Raw genomic sequence first — 15,617 nt, 5'->3', positions numbered from 1 at the left:
CAGCTTTGTGTTGCTGCTACCACGTCACTCCCCTTCCAAAGGGGAGCCTGCCATCCATTGTCCCCCATGATCACCTTTTACACTGTCTCCTGTCTCTTCCTTCTGCAGCTACCAAATGGGACAAGCTTCCTTTGCCTCTTTGTCTAGAAAGCACCTTCCTTAAAACTGTTATCTAGTGTCTCATGTCTGAGTCAGTTTGTTTGGTAATGGGAACTTAATAACATTTTAATTCTTTTATCTGCCCACAGAAATTTGATTCTCATGTCTATTTCCAGCTTGTCAAGTTGAAACAGAATTTCTTTTTGAAATGATGCAGAATAATGATCCCCAAGCGGATAAATAGCATCGATTCAGTGAGGGAATTCATGAGATGTCCGGATACACAGTTATTAAAAATATACTTAGGTTTTTATTATTACTAAAATGTGTTTTTTGACAATTTCATACGTGTGTATAGTGCATTCTGGTGACTCTGTCCCTATCACCCTCTGTTATAACCCTCTAACCCCTATCATTCTTCCCTATTCACTGTAGTTTTTATCTCATATACATGACTTTGTGTTCTGTTTGTGCTCCACAGATTTTGCCTAGTGCCTCCTCAATGACCATAGGTTTGGAAGTAACCATTAGAGCTTGGTAGACTCACCAGCGAAGACACAAGTGATACTATTCTTCTCTAGCTCCTAGAGTCTGTTAGTTATCAATAGTACACTCTTAACAGCCCATGAGCTGCTTGTCCAACCATAGCTGACAGTTGGGTAGATCCAACCCGATTAGGCTTAATAGTGGTCCCAGTGGCCTTAGCTGTTGTGAGTTTGTGAATGTCCAGGGCTATGCCACGCTAAGGAGATGGTATTTTGTAGCCTTTTCCCCTATTTCCTGGTATCACTGTCACTCTGACTCTCTTTGTTTAAACATTGTTAACATTATCCCTTTAGCACTGATGACAATGGTGCCACCTCACATATGGACATAATCCAAGTGGAGGTGAGTCTTTCTAGGGGAGTAAGGGGGACTAATGGGAGAGGATTCAGGAAGAGGGAATAGAGGTGTCTTGGAGAGAATATACTCAAAGCGCATTATATATGTGCAAGAAAATCTTATACAATCTGTATTGATTACTTTCTCTTAGCTGTGGTAAAATACATCAGCAAAAGCAACTTAGGGAGAAAGGCTGGACTTTGGTTTATATTTCCAGGGGAATGAGGTCCGTCATGGCAGGGAAGACATGGCAATAGGCAGGGAGAGCATTGGTGACAGGAGCAGCTGGCGGGCTAGTCACATCACACTTAGGAGTGGGGGAGGGGGTAAACCAGGAATTGGGGGCATGCAATAAAACCTCAAGGTCCACCCACAGTGAAAGACTTCCTCCAGCAAGCAGCACTTCCTACATGTTCCAAAAACGTTCCAAACAGTACCACTAACTGAAAAGGGTCAACTATTCAAACATGTGCATCTAGGGAGATATTTAACTTTCAGACTATAACATGTATGTAATGAAGTCTAAAAATAAAAACAAAAAGCCTTCCGAGATCTTAGTTATACCCACTACTGTAGGAAATGTGGTCTAGAACAACTGTCAAGGAGAGATTTGAGTTTCATCATCATGAAACATGTGAGCATCAGGATTTATTTCATGCAGCTGGGATAAGAAGTGAGAACACCAAAACAATATTAATTGAGGATCTATTTGGTATCTGAAATGACAGCAAGAAATGTACAGCCTTTCCCCAAGGAGAACCATTAACCGCTCCTCTTCTGGGCCCCAGGGAGTTTAAGGGGTAGTGGGTGGAGTGCTAAAACCCCATCCTCCTACCCCGGCTCCATAGGGTGGGCATCACTGTCTCCCTATGTAGGATGAGGGGATGAATGGGTCAGAGAAGCCTAGCAAAGTAGCTGCACAGAGACAGCAAGTGGTAAATCTAGGACTCTGGCCTCCACACCCCTGGTCTTCGCATGTGGTACAACTTCGAGCAGGTGTCAGAAACTCTGGGGGCTCATATCCTGAAATCTAGTGAAGGGTTAAAAAATAATAAAAATCACATTGAAATTCCATATAACAATATGTTGCTGTGCTAACGACTGCATTTTTTTTTTAAGTCTGGAAAGAGAATCTATGGCTTTCAGCAGATTCGCATCAAAGTTCTATGCAAAGTTTTTTTTTTCCCCTTGAGTGTTATGAGTAAGTCCATCTTATCATTACTGTGGCTGTCCATATCTATTCTCTCAAGTCCATTGGCGGGGAAGTTCTAAGCAGACCAGGCTGCTTAGAATTAATGAAAAAAGACTGAAGGTGGGGAGAGTGAATGGTGCTCAAACGAAATATAGTATTTTGCATAGTGGGCATTACATTGTCAAAAACAAAAGGCTGCCTTCTGCCTTCTGCGTGCCAGGGGCTTGAATGCTGTCCCAAATGCTCACTGTAGCCTGGCCTCTCCCCATCAAAAGTGGACATGTGGGGGTGTGTTCTGGTTTACTAATGGTGAAATGAACAATGGTGGGATTTGCTTCATGTCTTATTCAGGTTAGCTCCGGCCCTCGTACTGGCGTCTTTGTGACATGCATGGAGGAGACTCATCGGGAAAGAAAAAGAGGCCATGTCTGGGGCAAAAGCCTAGGTGCAGTTGGCTGCAGGCCTCCCTTGTGCTGCCAGGAGCCTCTTCCGCATTTGAAGGTAATTGGCCGTACTCTGCTCAATGTGATTCTGTCTGTGGACTGAGCATAGGGGGCCAATCAGGGAAGCAGGGGGAGCAGTCGCTGCTCCTCAGAGGTGGGGAGGCCATGTCTGTAAACTTCCAGCTGGAAACAGAAAAGCAGAACTCAGCATCACCCTGAGGCGCCTCACAGCCATTTATTGTTTATTATTGTTATTATTGTTTCTTATTGTTATTCCCATCTATTTTCCTATTTCTTCCCTACGCTGAGATACTCGTACATAAATCTTACATCTGGGTGACTTAATTGTGACATTGCCTATCTCTCTTTTTAATCCAAAATATCTTATTTCTTCAGTGCAGAATATTTGAGCTCAGACAAGTAACTTTTAAAAACAATATTATTGTAGTTTTGGCTAAGCACCTCTAAATACAGAAAGCAACAACACTGCCTCCAGCTCTTTTATTCTGGGAAATATGATTTAACCAGGACCATGTTTAGCGTAGCACAAGACAGGGAAACAATTAGAGATGTCACATATATTTGCATTTTTGATAACATTTGCAATGTAAATGGCAGAATAATGGAAGACTTTGGGAGAAGCATTTGTTCCCTTCCGCGCTCCCTGTACTTTCCGCAGAGGGCACTGATTTGATGAAAGTAGATCCAAAACAGAATAGATAATAGAGGTGAGAATGTTATTTTAATTTTGGATTAATGCATTCCAGTTTTACTGGATGAGATAGGAAGGCACAGAATAAATGTCACCCGAGTGACAGGCGCTAAGTGACTTTTGCACACATGCGAGTGTTTGAGAGTGTGTTAGTTGTGGTAGGTGTGTCTTCGGAGGAATATTCACATTCTGGGTGTTTGTTTTTGGTCTTTGATTGCACATCACTGGTGTCTGGGGACAGCAGAGTCTTCAATGATGTCTGGGTGAAATCTTTCTAGGATATCTATGACAGTGACATTTCTTGTGTATATATTTGTTTTCTGTGGTGTATGCGTGGGTGTTTCCTGGGAATGAGGATTTGAATCATAATCTCTTCTAATTAGATAGGCCTTTACAGGTCATTTATTGTCACCTCCTAAAGTCATAATCTCCTTACTCTGGGGAGAATAAAAGACTAAATCATAATACATAGCAAAAATGAAAGCTCCTTGGTAAAGCTGAACTTGGCAAGTGCCACCCGATACCTGACAAGGTTCCAGACCAGAGATTCAGTAATGGATAAGGCATCTGCTTTCTTTGGAAAGTTTTGTCCTCAAGAAGGCTTAGTGTAGAGACAATGGAAGCCATTCAATAAAATCTCGATGATTTAACTTTGTTGGCTAAGTAGTGCAGAGGAAAATATAAGAGTCATAGGAAGCATAAAACAGGAAGGCCATGATAGGCTGTAGGGTTAGTGAGGGCTGTGGTAGGAAGTGGCATTTGAACAGAAAGCCCAGTCACCTTGCAGAACCATTGTGTTTGGTGAATAGCGATCAAGACTGTCCTGCACTGCGCAGAGAAATGGATTCTGCTTTAGTGTCCCACCTGCAGAAGACTAATTAATGGCCCCACACCCCTGCAGTAGGGCTTAAGGTCACCTCCACCAAACCACATAGTGGCAACAGTCATGTGAAGCTCACAAATATCTTCTGCCTTGCTAATCCTTCACATAAAACTTCCTCTGGTCATCTAAATAAATCTTTGTGTTTTAGGGTAAGCTAATGGCCAGAGCAAAAAGTGTACATATAGTACTTCACCCTAGAAACTTTTGATTGGGAGAGTGTGTAATAATAAATACTCTCAGGTGGCATATTATTGGACAGCTCTGTCATGATGAGTCTCTGCTGTGTAAAGGACCTCAAAGTTCTTTGCTTGTCTTCTGGGCAGAGGATCCAGAATCTAAAATGGTATTGTACATTGGGCCTTGGGCTGGCACATCACACTGCTTCTTCTGTATTCCAGCACATGCCCGTCTGACTTCAGAGAGGAGTGGGAAACACAGTCTAGTTGTCTGCTAAGGAGGAAGGAAGAATGCATCCTGGAGAATGTTTGACAGTCTTCACACATGGCTGTCCTTTTGCAATGCCCAAAGGAGATCATAGCAGTGCCTTGAGTTTGACACAGGGAGCTACTTCCACTTCTTTTTTAAGAAAGAGACTTGGACAACCCAGGATGTTGCAGATGGATAAAACAACTTCTTTTGCACTAAGATGTGTACTAATTGCTATGGCAGTACAGATGTCTGAGATTTTAGAGAATTTTCAGTCTGCTCTGTGTCTTGTAAGCACTAAAAACCATTGAGAGAAAAAATTCCACAATCATTTGTATTTCAAAACTGTGATATACTGTGAACCAGATGGGAAGAACTAGTAAGGAAAAAAGGTCCATCCTAACATTATTCTAGTTATGCGTAAGTCCTTTTCCTTCTCTCATCCTGAATGCTAGCCTGTATCCTAACCATTCCCCAGTCTCTGGTTTATGAAGTATCTCTGGGAGATAATGAAGTGATAATGCTGGCGACCTTGAGAAAACAATGTCTTCTGCTGATGAACAGAATTTCCATTAGGTGTGGTGGCCTCACGGTTTATTTTGTAAAATAGTGACAATAATACCAAAAAGAGAAAAAATACATTCCTGCTTATCTCCCTGGACAAAGGATTCTCATTTTGTAAGAATCTACTTACCGTGTCTTGGTCAAACCTTCTCTGACCCACTTGGACAGAATTGAGCATTCCTTCCTTTGTGTCCACGTTGCTCCTGGAAAATATCCAATTGCAACAGTGTATTTTTATATCCCTCTTCACTCTGTTGACAATGAAAATATGCTTGTTCCTCATTTGCTATTTTTGAATATTTCTTTCAAATTCTCCCTTTCGCCTTTCAAACAATCAGGAAGTATTTGCTGAAGAAATGAATGGGCTGGTAGATAAAGTCCAGTAGCCCATATGTGGAGCTCACTGGAGAACAGGAGCATTCTCAAGGGTTCAGCCCTTATCCTGTTCATGGTTTGGTTTGCTTTCTCCTTTGGGTATCAGCCCTTGGAGACCCACAGTTTCCTGATCCAGATACTTAGGCCTGAATTCAAACCTGCCTCACCTGTGCAAACAAACACACTTAACGATGTCTCTGCTTGCATTTGCACTGCCCTTGCTGGCAAATGATGCTCAAGAGGCTTGGCATTGCTAGGGAGAATCCCAGCAAAGAAAAATGCAAGGAACATGGCCTACTTTCAGTAGATTTTTCTTTCATGACAGTCTGAGGTGTTACCAGATTTGGATGACCTCTAGCATAAAAATAGAAACTTCCAGAGTAGGAGGCCTGAGAGGATGAATACATGTGAAGGGTTTAGCATAAAACTTGGCACAGAGTAGGTACTCCATAAGACTGGCCAGTCGTCCATCCTATGCGGCCACTACTGCCTGCCATGTCATTATGATGCAGGCCATGTGCCAGGACCCTTTCTAATGCGGCAAACACACCTTCTGGAGGATGGAAAGAATGACGTCACATTTGTACCTTGCATTGCATCAGAATTTATCAGCACGAGTTTTTGACCCCAGTAACATTCGTTACCTATAGCAGGGAGTCTTTTCAATAAAAGCGTGAAGAAAAAAAAAAAAAAACCCAAGCTTCAGCTTGCTGATAGCCATTGGCTGGGCTTCCCTATGGAGCACTCTGAAATGAGAAGTTGGGTCTTTTCAAAATCTCACAAAATGGTTGTCTCTGTGTGTCTGTGACTGTGTTGAAATCTAGAAATTGTAGCTAGCCCCCAAGTTAATAAAATAGCATGACATGGGAAGCTGTATGATGGATGGCAATGGACAGCCCAACGCTGCTTTATTCTCTCTAATACACAGTTTCTCCGCAAAGGCCAAGAAATTAGAGATGGGTTTTCTTTTCCCCTTCCAGCCTGTGCAGGGTAATTATGTATTATTAATAATGCAGCAGCACAAATGATATTAAATGAACTACATTTGTTAATGCAGATCTTATCTAACTGCTTTCTCCATCAGTGGGCTGCTTCTCATCAGGGGGTACTAATTAGCTGTAATATGTAGAAAGATGGGACAGAAATCCAATCAGATAAATGGGATCTATTTGGAGAGATCCAGGAAGGAGGAGGGAAGGCATTCATGACTCTGGGAGAGTTCTGACAAAGAGAGAAGATGAAGATTTTGACATCTTCCACTCCACTTTCGTTTCGTGGCTATGGACTTTAAAACTGTTCCTCGATCACCCAGACTGCAGAGGCCTGCAAATCCTTGTATTCATCCCAACTGTAATGGCACTGAGCTTTGCAGTAATAAAGGCACACATGGCTCTATAAAAATCCCGAACGGTTCACATGGCCTCCGCAGACACTGAACCTCATGTAGGGTACAAAGCAATGCCATCCAGATTGTCTCAGCTTGTGTGGAGTTGCAGGAAACAGTAGGCTTCTCAGTGTTCCTAGAGAAAGAATCACCAGAAACCATTTGGTGATTTTTAACTGGTAAACTCCAAGCTGCTGTAGACAGGACTTGTCTTTAGGAACTTCTCAAATCTCCATGTTGGGAGGTAGATGAGTCAGATCTTTCTCAGTTATCACATTATCTATGCTGGGTGTCTGTGTCCCAACACCAAATATTACAGCAGTACCATACACCTTGCCCAGGTCACCTGAGCTGGTCTTAGAATGGTCCATTCACAAAAGAAGTGGCTTACCCATCTAGAGCACATTGCGTATGGCTCTTGACAGAGGGGATGAGAAAGTCACCCATTCTCTTTGAGAGAACGTGTTTGAAAGTGGTGGAGTTTATTTTGTTCAGCTCAATTCTTGGGAGCAGAAGGACTTGTTATACACTGCTCAAAAGCTTGTAAATACATATACTGGTCATTGCTGTTGACTTCTAATTTTTTTTTTTTGCCTGCCCCTTTATAGAGGTGATGACACGCTATTCTGGTATGCATGGGTGGGAGGTTTGACTTCTATCAATCAGAGAAAGTGTTTTCTGGTAAATGCCATCCCCATCAAGCCTGCATAATCAACATCTGAAACTCCTAGAGAAATGGAAACGTATCTGAACTTTTGAGGACTCGAAATTATATTACAAATCCTCAACAAGGATCTTGAAAACAATTATTATTTAGAAGCACTGTTTTTGAAATATTTTGGCTCATGCTTTGTTTTTTAAAAGGTCCCTCATCCTTAACTGATACGGGCTTGGCATGGCCTCAAAAGATGACCCCACTGCTCTCCAGAAACTAGTGCCACATGACCTGCTGGGATAGAATGAACTCCAGTGTCTCAGCAACCTGCAAATATTCAACACCTTTCCCCATAAAGTAATGATGAAAACCCGGGAAGCATCATTATAATATAAAATCATGCAGACATCCAGGGAAATATATTTGTATGCCTCATGACAAAAGTTGAGAGGACGCTCAGAAGTGCTATTTACATTTATATATACTTATATCATGTAATTAAAGCCAACAGATAAACACATCAATATGATAAAACAGATGTAAAAATACATAGATAGACGTCTTGCACGGAAGCCTTGATATTGCATCCAAATGAAATCCTATATTCCAAATATGCCCCATAGGAGTTTTGCTCAAGGCTATGCTTAGGTATACTTGAAAATTCCCGATAGCGAGTCACCAGGGAAAACATGTTCTTTTACAGATAATTGCTACTGGCAGCCAGAGACCTAGAGAATTTGATGTACAGTAATGTGACCTGACTATGTATTAAACTTTTTTGAAGGACATGTGTAAAGAAATTTTTATGTCTCTCACATACCTCACCTTCTTCCTCGCCACTTCATAGCACATTTTAAAACAACTTCCCCATTTTTTAAGTCTATCTGCTCCATTTTATTCTGAGAGCCTTTAATCGCAAAACATATTGGTATTGTTTCCTTCTTCGAGAAAAGCGAAGCGATCCAGATATAGAGGAAAATCCCTTCTGCGTTGTAAGCAACATGTAAACAAAGCAAAGTTCTATTACTGGTAATGAACTTCAGGAAGAATGTGGGAAATAATAGTCGCTTGCTCACAGATAAGAGAAATTAGGCATTAACTGATTCCTCTAAGGTTGGAAGGCATTGCCGCTGCTATTTAAGACAATAATCACCAGCTTTTCATTAAATCTGGGAATGCTTCGAAGATGGTTCCTGAGGTATCTTAAATATTCTGCCTTAGAAGTTGTAATTAATAACTTGAAAAAATTATAAATTGGCAAGTACACATATGTGCAATGATTCAATCCAATGAGCAAGTATCATCACTGCTAATTACTTTGGTTCTGGTTTTTTTTTTTCAGTGCTACTGTGCCGTCCTTATTTTATTGTTCGATATTATCATGTAAACCTTAACTAAGCATAATGTCAGAAGGTTCTGAGAACATTACTAAAGATCTTACGAGGTAATTCAGAGGCTTGTCTAGAAAGAATGTCCAGATCAACTGGGGAGTATAATCTCCAAATACTAAGCTTTTGTGTGGAGAGGTTCCAGAACTATTAGAGACTGACATTGGAAATTAGCTTTTAAGAACAAAAATCCAAAGGCGGGGGGAGATGAAATTATGTTGGAATGTAGTACAGAAATTGGGTGTGCGAACAGGCTGCAAACACTGGAAATGTCACTTCAGTGTCTTTGGTGACAGGCAGCAGTTCCTAGATTTACATGCTTGTATTCTGGTGTCAGGAAGATGAACATGCATAATGACAACTTATCAGGAAAATGATACATTTCTGCTTTCCGTTAAGATCATTAAAAGCCACGTTCCTTCTTCAGATATGCAAATGGGTTGTCTACAGAAATCCACGATCAAGGAATGAAATTTGGCTTCTATTCGTTAAGCTGCTGCAAAGGGAGTGAGCACAAAAAAGGTGTTTCGTGTCCTCTCTAAGGCACGTCTTCGTACTAGCTCCTTCTCACAGCGCACTTGTTCCTGGACGGTTAGCACAAGGAAACGGGGCAGCTGAAGAGAAGGGTTGTGCCAAGTGTTCACTTCCAGCAAAAGATGGGCGGGAGAAAACCAAGGGGAAAGCGACGTCATTTAGAGGCTTAGACCTTCACGTTTTAAGTGGCCCTAAAGTGTTACAGACACAGCGAAGCTGTCATGAGTCATCTGAGCCTTGGCGAACAAACAAACAAACAACGAGGCAAACTTTCCAAGGCAGCCTTGCAGAGAACGTGTGTGCAGGAGCCTTGTGCCTTTCGGGTTCTCACATGCAAGGAATTCAGGGATGTCTGGCACAAGCCATCCAAGTACTCGCTGTTAGTGTTTTTCCAGTTCTGGAAAATTCTTTCAGAATCTCTCTCACTTGTGATTTATGCCAAAGACAAATTTTATGCTCCACAGTGAAACCATTCTGTTTCTTTTGGTTAAACTTTATTAGAAAAATCACTCTTAAAAACACACACAAAACACGATGAACAAATAATCCATACCACACTCCCCTCTCGTTGCAAGCACATCTTGCTTAACCTAAAATTCGGTAAAAAAGAAGTTTGGCTTGGCCAGTTCATGTTCTTTTGGAATATGTTCTCCTCTGGGGGAGGGAAGAGATTACTTTATAACTTCTTGGACAAATGGGGGGCACCTCATAAATGTTAAACTAATCTTAAGACAGATTGAATTTATGGATGAAAAGAAGTATTTAAGTATATAAAGAAGAGAAGCCAGCCTTTATATTAAAGACAATTTGCTATGGAAAAATGAAAAACAGGCTTTTTCAAACATGCCAACTGAATTTCTGTTTGGAAAAAAAAAAACAACCACATGTGTAAATTTTATTAAAACTCTGCTTCTGGCCATCCAAATCATTTGAAATGCCCCACAAAAGAAAAGAGAAGAAGACAAAAAAGCCAAGTGAGCAACCAGACAAACAAGGCAAAAACAAACTAAAATAAATATAAAAACATGATAAGGTCTTTTAAAACTGCCTTCCAGAACAGGAGAGAAACTAAATCCCAATGTTATTCGTTACTGACTTCTACAGCTTCAGCATCTGATAGAAACACAATGTAAGCCATCTTGCTTTGTCCATTTTTTTTTCCTGAGACAGGATCTTACTCTGTAATTCGGTCTGTCCTGGAACTTGCTATTTAGCCCAGTGTGACCTTGAACTCTCAGTCAGTCTCCTGAGTTAGCTTCCTAAGGACTGAGATCACATACAAGAGCCACCATGCCCTGCGCAACCTGTATGATTTAACTGCTTCTGCACCAGAGAAAGTGAAAAGAAACAGGTGACTTTAATTTTAAATAACATTCTATTTTATCCCTATAGCCTTCCTGTTTTCATTTCACTTATAATCTATATAAAAAGCTGTCTGTAAAATATTACACACTTATTTCTTCCCATGCTAAGTCTTTGAAACCAGATGTGCCTTCTGCAAGTACAGTTCCTTTCGGTGTATGTTGGCTACATTTGAATGTTTCATAACCTCATGTGGTGAGGGGATACTCGAGTTGCCATACAGATCCAGAATGAGAGATGTGGAGGGCTCTGGAAAGTTGACAGGGCAGTATCTATTGGCCTCAACAGGATCTGGGCTTTGAGTCTCTACTTCACAAAAAATTTTACTAGGGCCTTTGACTTTCTGGTTATTAGTACTCGATACATCACTGGTCCTGTTTGTTATTTTTTTTTCTCAAGTGTGCTTCAGGACCTGCGTATCTTTCTGATGCCCTGTCATGGGGTCTGCTCTGTCAGAGCAAATGGAAACTTGCTTTGGAAATCGTGTGCCTGAAGAAAACTCATCTTGACAGCTGCAGGGGAAGATTCAAGCACACATAAGGTGAAAGGCAGCCGCCTGGGATGTTTTTTAATACGAGACGTAGAAAAAAGGAGAAAGAGAACTACCTCGTTAGAGTGCCAGATGAGAGAAACAGGTGGCACAAGGAAGAAACAAATAAAGATGAAGGAGGGAACAGCAGGTTAAGGCCTCAGGCAGGGCAAATACAAGCTTCAGTGGCTGCAGGTTCAAGCCTGAGGCAGGATAATAGAGCTGACGGCTGTATGGAGAAAGTCAGATCTGTCAAGAGCACAGTTCATCCAGGAATGTATGCAGCGGGGTCCAGCAGAAAGTCCTGTCTTGTTTGTGTTCTTCTTCATCTTCGCCACTCATGATAGCCACACCAGTCCTGGGACAAGCTCAGGGCCTCCCCGCACTAACGATCAGATGATTCCTGTGCACACCCTGTCTTCAGAAACACTATGGAACTTTCTACTGTCTAAATATTTCTTTCCTAACTTTGCACACCAGAGGGACACAGGCAATCAGCCCCCAATGCAAGCAAATATACCACAACTGGAGAAAATATGAAGAGATATAAAAATGTTCCTAAAAATATCTCCCTGTGAGAGGCCCTACATATAAATGAAGAAAAACCAATAACCTCCCCTTTCAGCAGAAATAAATCATCCCGGGGCCCAACCCCTCTGCCTTCTGAAATGAAGCCTGACATCAAAAAATACATGTGCAAAACCCATCATAGATCAGAGAGAAAAACGTGTTTTTCTTTTTCTTCCAATACTAATGTTTCCATATCCTCACACACTCAAGGGATAGAGGCACAAAGAGCAAAAAGAGAAATTTAGCTTATACGGAGGTGCCTCCTGGCAGGTGTGGATGGCTTCTAAGAGCTTCGGTGCCTTGCTTTCCTCTCAGGAAATCAAGCAACACGGAGTCACATTGATGTCATTCTGAATCTCTCAGAAGATGTGGTGGAAGAACAGTTATTCCAAATAGTTAGAGATACAACACGCATGGAAGTCACGTGGTTTTGAGGTAAAGAAGGAATGACATTGAATTTTGTAATAATTCTGGAAATCCTTCTTGGAACTAGTTTTAGTCTTATTAGTGTTACCTACACACAGAGACAGACACATATACACAGAGAGACAGACAGAGGGGTAGGTGGGGGTGAGGGGTATGACTAACCAACTGTCTCTTATACGTCACTCTATCTCCTTTTCTTAGACCTCTTCCACTATAAGTATGGCCTCTGAGTGGCGTCTTCAACTTAACGCATAAGCCCTCAGAAGAGGAATTCACCCTTAGGTATTTCACCATAGCCACTAGAAACTGCATCAAGCCTGAAGAAGAAACCTCCTTATCCACGCTGGAGGGGAATGGGTCTCCTTACTCATACTGCAGGAGCTGAGTGAGTGGCCTTCCTGTCATTACTCAAAGGCCAGTCAGAGCAGGACGGGCAAACAATATCAAACAACAACCTTGAGCAGAAAGAGTGTCGCTGCTGCCTATGGTCAGAGGGACCAATTCAGGGATAACATCTGTACTCCTGTCCCAGTGCCCTAGGGACCAGCCATCCTGCTGTGTTCTGACTCTCCTCCTTGTTGAGAAAACAGGGTATCTTGCACATTTCCTTCCCTGGGATCTTAGTATTTTTAACATAGGTTTTATTTTTAGTAGTAATCTCTTCATGGATAGTTAAAAAGTCAAGCTTCATTGGAAGAGCATGGACTGATGTAATGTCATCAGAGTTAGTAGATAGTTTCACAACCAGAAACCAGGTTTTGGGAATGCTCAGTTCTCATGGTCCTTCAAAGCCTTTGAAGAGCCTGTCCTGTGAGAGCAACACATTCTTGTTGGGTTGGGAAGCACTGCCAACTACAAAGGAGGAAGATCAGAGAGAATACCCTAGGCATGTAGAGGAATTCCTGTGTAAATGTGTGTGTCCTATGCACACACACCTCTATGCACATGGCAAAGGGATTCACAATATAATTAAAGCTAAGCATCCTGAGATGAGATTTTTCTGAATTATGCCAGTCGGCTGGGTCTGGTCACATAAATTCTTAAAAAGAAACTATCTAGGCTGCACAGACCTGGGAAAAGCATGAGAGAGATTTTGTCACTGATTTTGAGGATGTGGAAAGGGAAGTGTTGCCCGAAAGGGGGGAAAAAAAAAGGTGACAAAACCACCCTACCTATCCCAGACTCCTAGAGTCCTGAAAGTCTACGTCTCTTAATAATGCCATGATTTTAACCCAGCAAGTACCATCAGATTTCTATTCTAAAGAAATATATACAATTAAAGATCTTTATTGTTTGAAATGGCTACACTGGTGTGTTTGTTACAGCAACAATGAGAAACTAATGCCAGGTGTATATTAGCCAAATATCATAGAGGCCCTTGCTTCATTGATTCAGTAGTTCTAACATTTGACCATAGTATCAAATCAGCACCAAGTGCGGAAGTGGTGGCGGTGCAAAGTGAGGGATGGTTAGCAGGGTTGTTGCACTAGAAGGAAAAGTTCTGGAAGTATTGGATAGGAAAGCAAAAAAAAAAAAAAAAAAAAAAAAGATAAGGTCTATTAAAACTGGCTACCATGGCTAGAGTTGCAAGGGTAAAGGAAGACTTTGGGGTCGGGAGAGACTAGATATTTTGAAGGAGTCTGTTGGGTTTGAGCTACAGCAGGAGTAGACACTGATTCCTCAGAGGTACACAATAAGGTTAGTCTTGTGAGTGCTCTTGGGAGCTGGAGACTTGAGTAGCTTCTTCCACCAGATGTTGAGGATAGTAATAAAATGCAACTTGGTGGACACAGGTCTCTTCTTCCTTTTTTATCTCTTATTCTTTGGATTCTTCTGCTCTAGCTTATAACAAAGCTCCCAGTCTGGATAGTTTCATCAGCAGGTACTACTTTTCTATATTCTCAGAAATTCAAGACCAAGGCAGAGACAGGCTTAGTTTCCAGAGAAATATATATTTTTGCTTATAGATAGCCAGCTTCTCGGTGTGTGTACTGGCTAATTTTATGTCAACTTGACAGTAGGTATAGTCATCAGAGAGGAGGGAGTCTCAGTTGATTAAATGCCTCCGTAAGTTCTGACTTTAGGCAAGTCTGTAGGGCATTTTCGTAACTAGTCATTGATGGGGAGGACCCAGTCCATTATAGGTGGTTCCATTCCTGGACTGGTGACCCTAAAATCTATGAGAAAGCAGGCTGAGCAAGCCATGAAGAACAAGGCAACCCTCCATGATCTCTGCATCAGTTCCTGCCTCTAGGTTTCTTCCCTGTTTGAGTTCTTGTCCTGACTTTCCTCAATGATGAACAGTGATGTGGAAGCATAAGCCAAAAAAGTTTCTTCCTTCCCAAGTTGCTTTGGCCATCGTGTTTCATCACAGCAAAATAACCCTAACTAATAATGTTTCCTTGCACGTGAGTGTTTCTATGAACGTGGTCCTGGAGTCTCTCTTGGTGTAAAGGTTCTCTTACAAAGATTCCACTCAGAGTGGATTAGGAATTAACATAAGGACCTCAATTAAGTGTGTTTCTTTTTTTATTGATTTTTATTGAGCTCTACATTTTTCTCTGCTCCCCTTCCTTCCTCTCCCCTCCCCCCTACAGCCCTCCTCAAAGGTCCCCATGCTCCCAATTTACTCAAGAGATCTTGTCTTTTTCTATTTGCCATTTAGATTAGATCTATGTATGTCCCTCTTAGGGTCTTCATTGTTGTCTAGGTTTTCTGGGATTGTGATTTGTGGGCTGGTTTTCTTTGCTTTATGTTTAAAAACCACTTATGAGGGAGTACATGTAATAATTGTCTTTATGTGTCTGGGTTAACTCACTCAAAATGGTGTTTTCTAGCTTCATCCATTTACTTGCAAAATTCAAGATGTCACTATTTTTTTTTTCTGCTGTGTAAATGTACCACATTTTCCTTATCCATTCTTTGGTTGAGGGGCATTTATGTTGTTTGAGGTTCTGGCTATGACAAACAATGCTGCTATGAACATAGTTGAGCACATGTCTTGAGGAAGATTGTTTCCTAATTTTCTGAGAAATCGTCACACAGACATCCAAAGAGGCTATACCAGCTTGCATTCCTACCAGCAATTTAAAAGTGTTCTCTTTTCCCCACAGCCTCTCCAGCATAACTTGTCATCAGTGTTTTTGATCTTGGCCATTCTTACAGGTGTAAGATGGAATCTCAGACATGTTTT

The sequence above is a fragment of the Microtus oregoni genome, unplaced genomic scaffold, assembly GCF_018167655.1.
Source record: "Microtus oregoni isolate MIOR12 unplaced genomic scaffold, Mior012 000000F_ref0000247, whole genome shotgun sequence".
Classification (NCBI taxonomy): Eukaryota; Metazoa; Chordata; class Mammalia; order Rodentia; family Cricetidae; genus Microtus; species Microtus oregoni.
Note: the sequence above shows the minus strand (reverse complement) of the source record.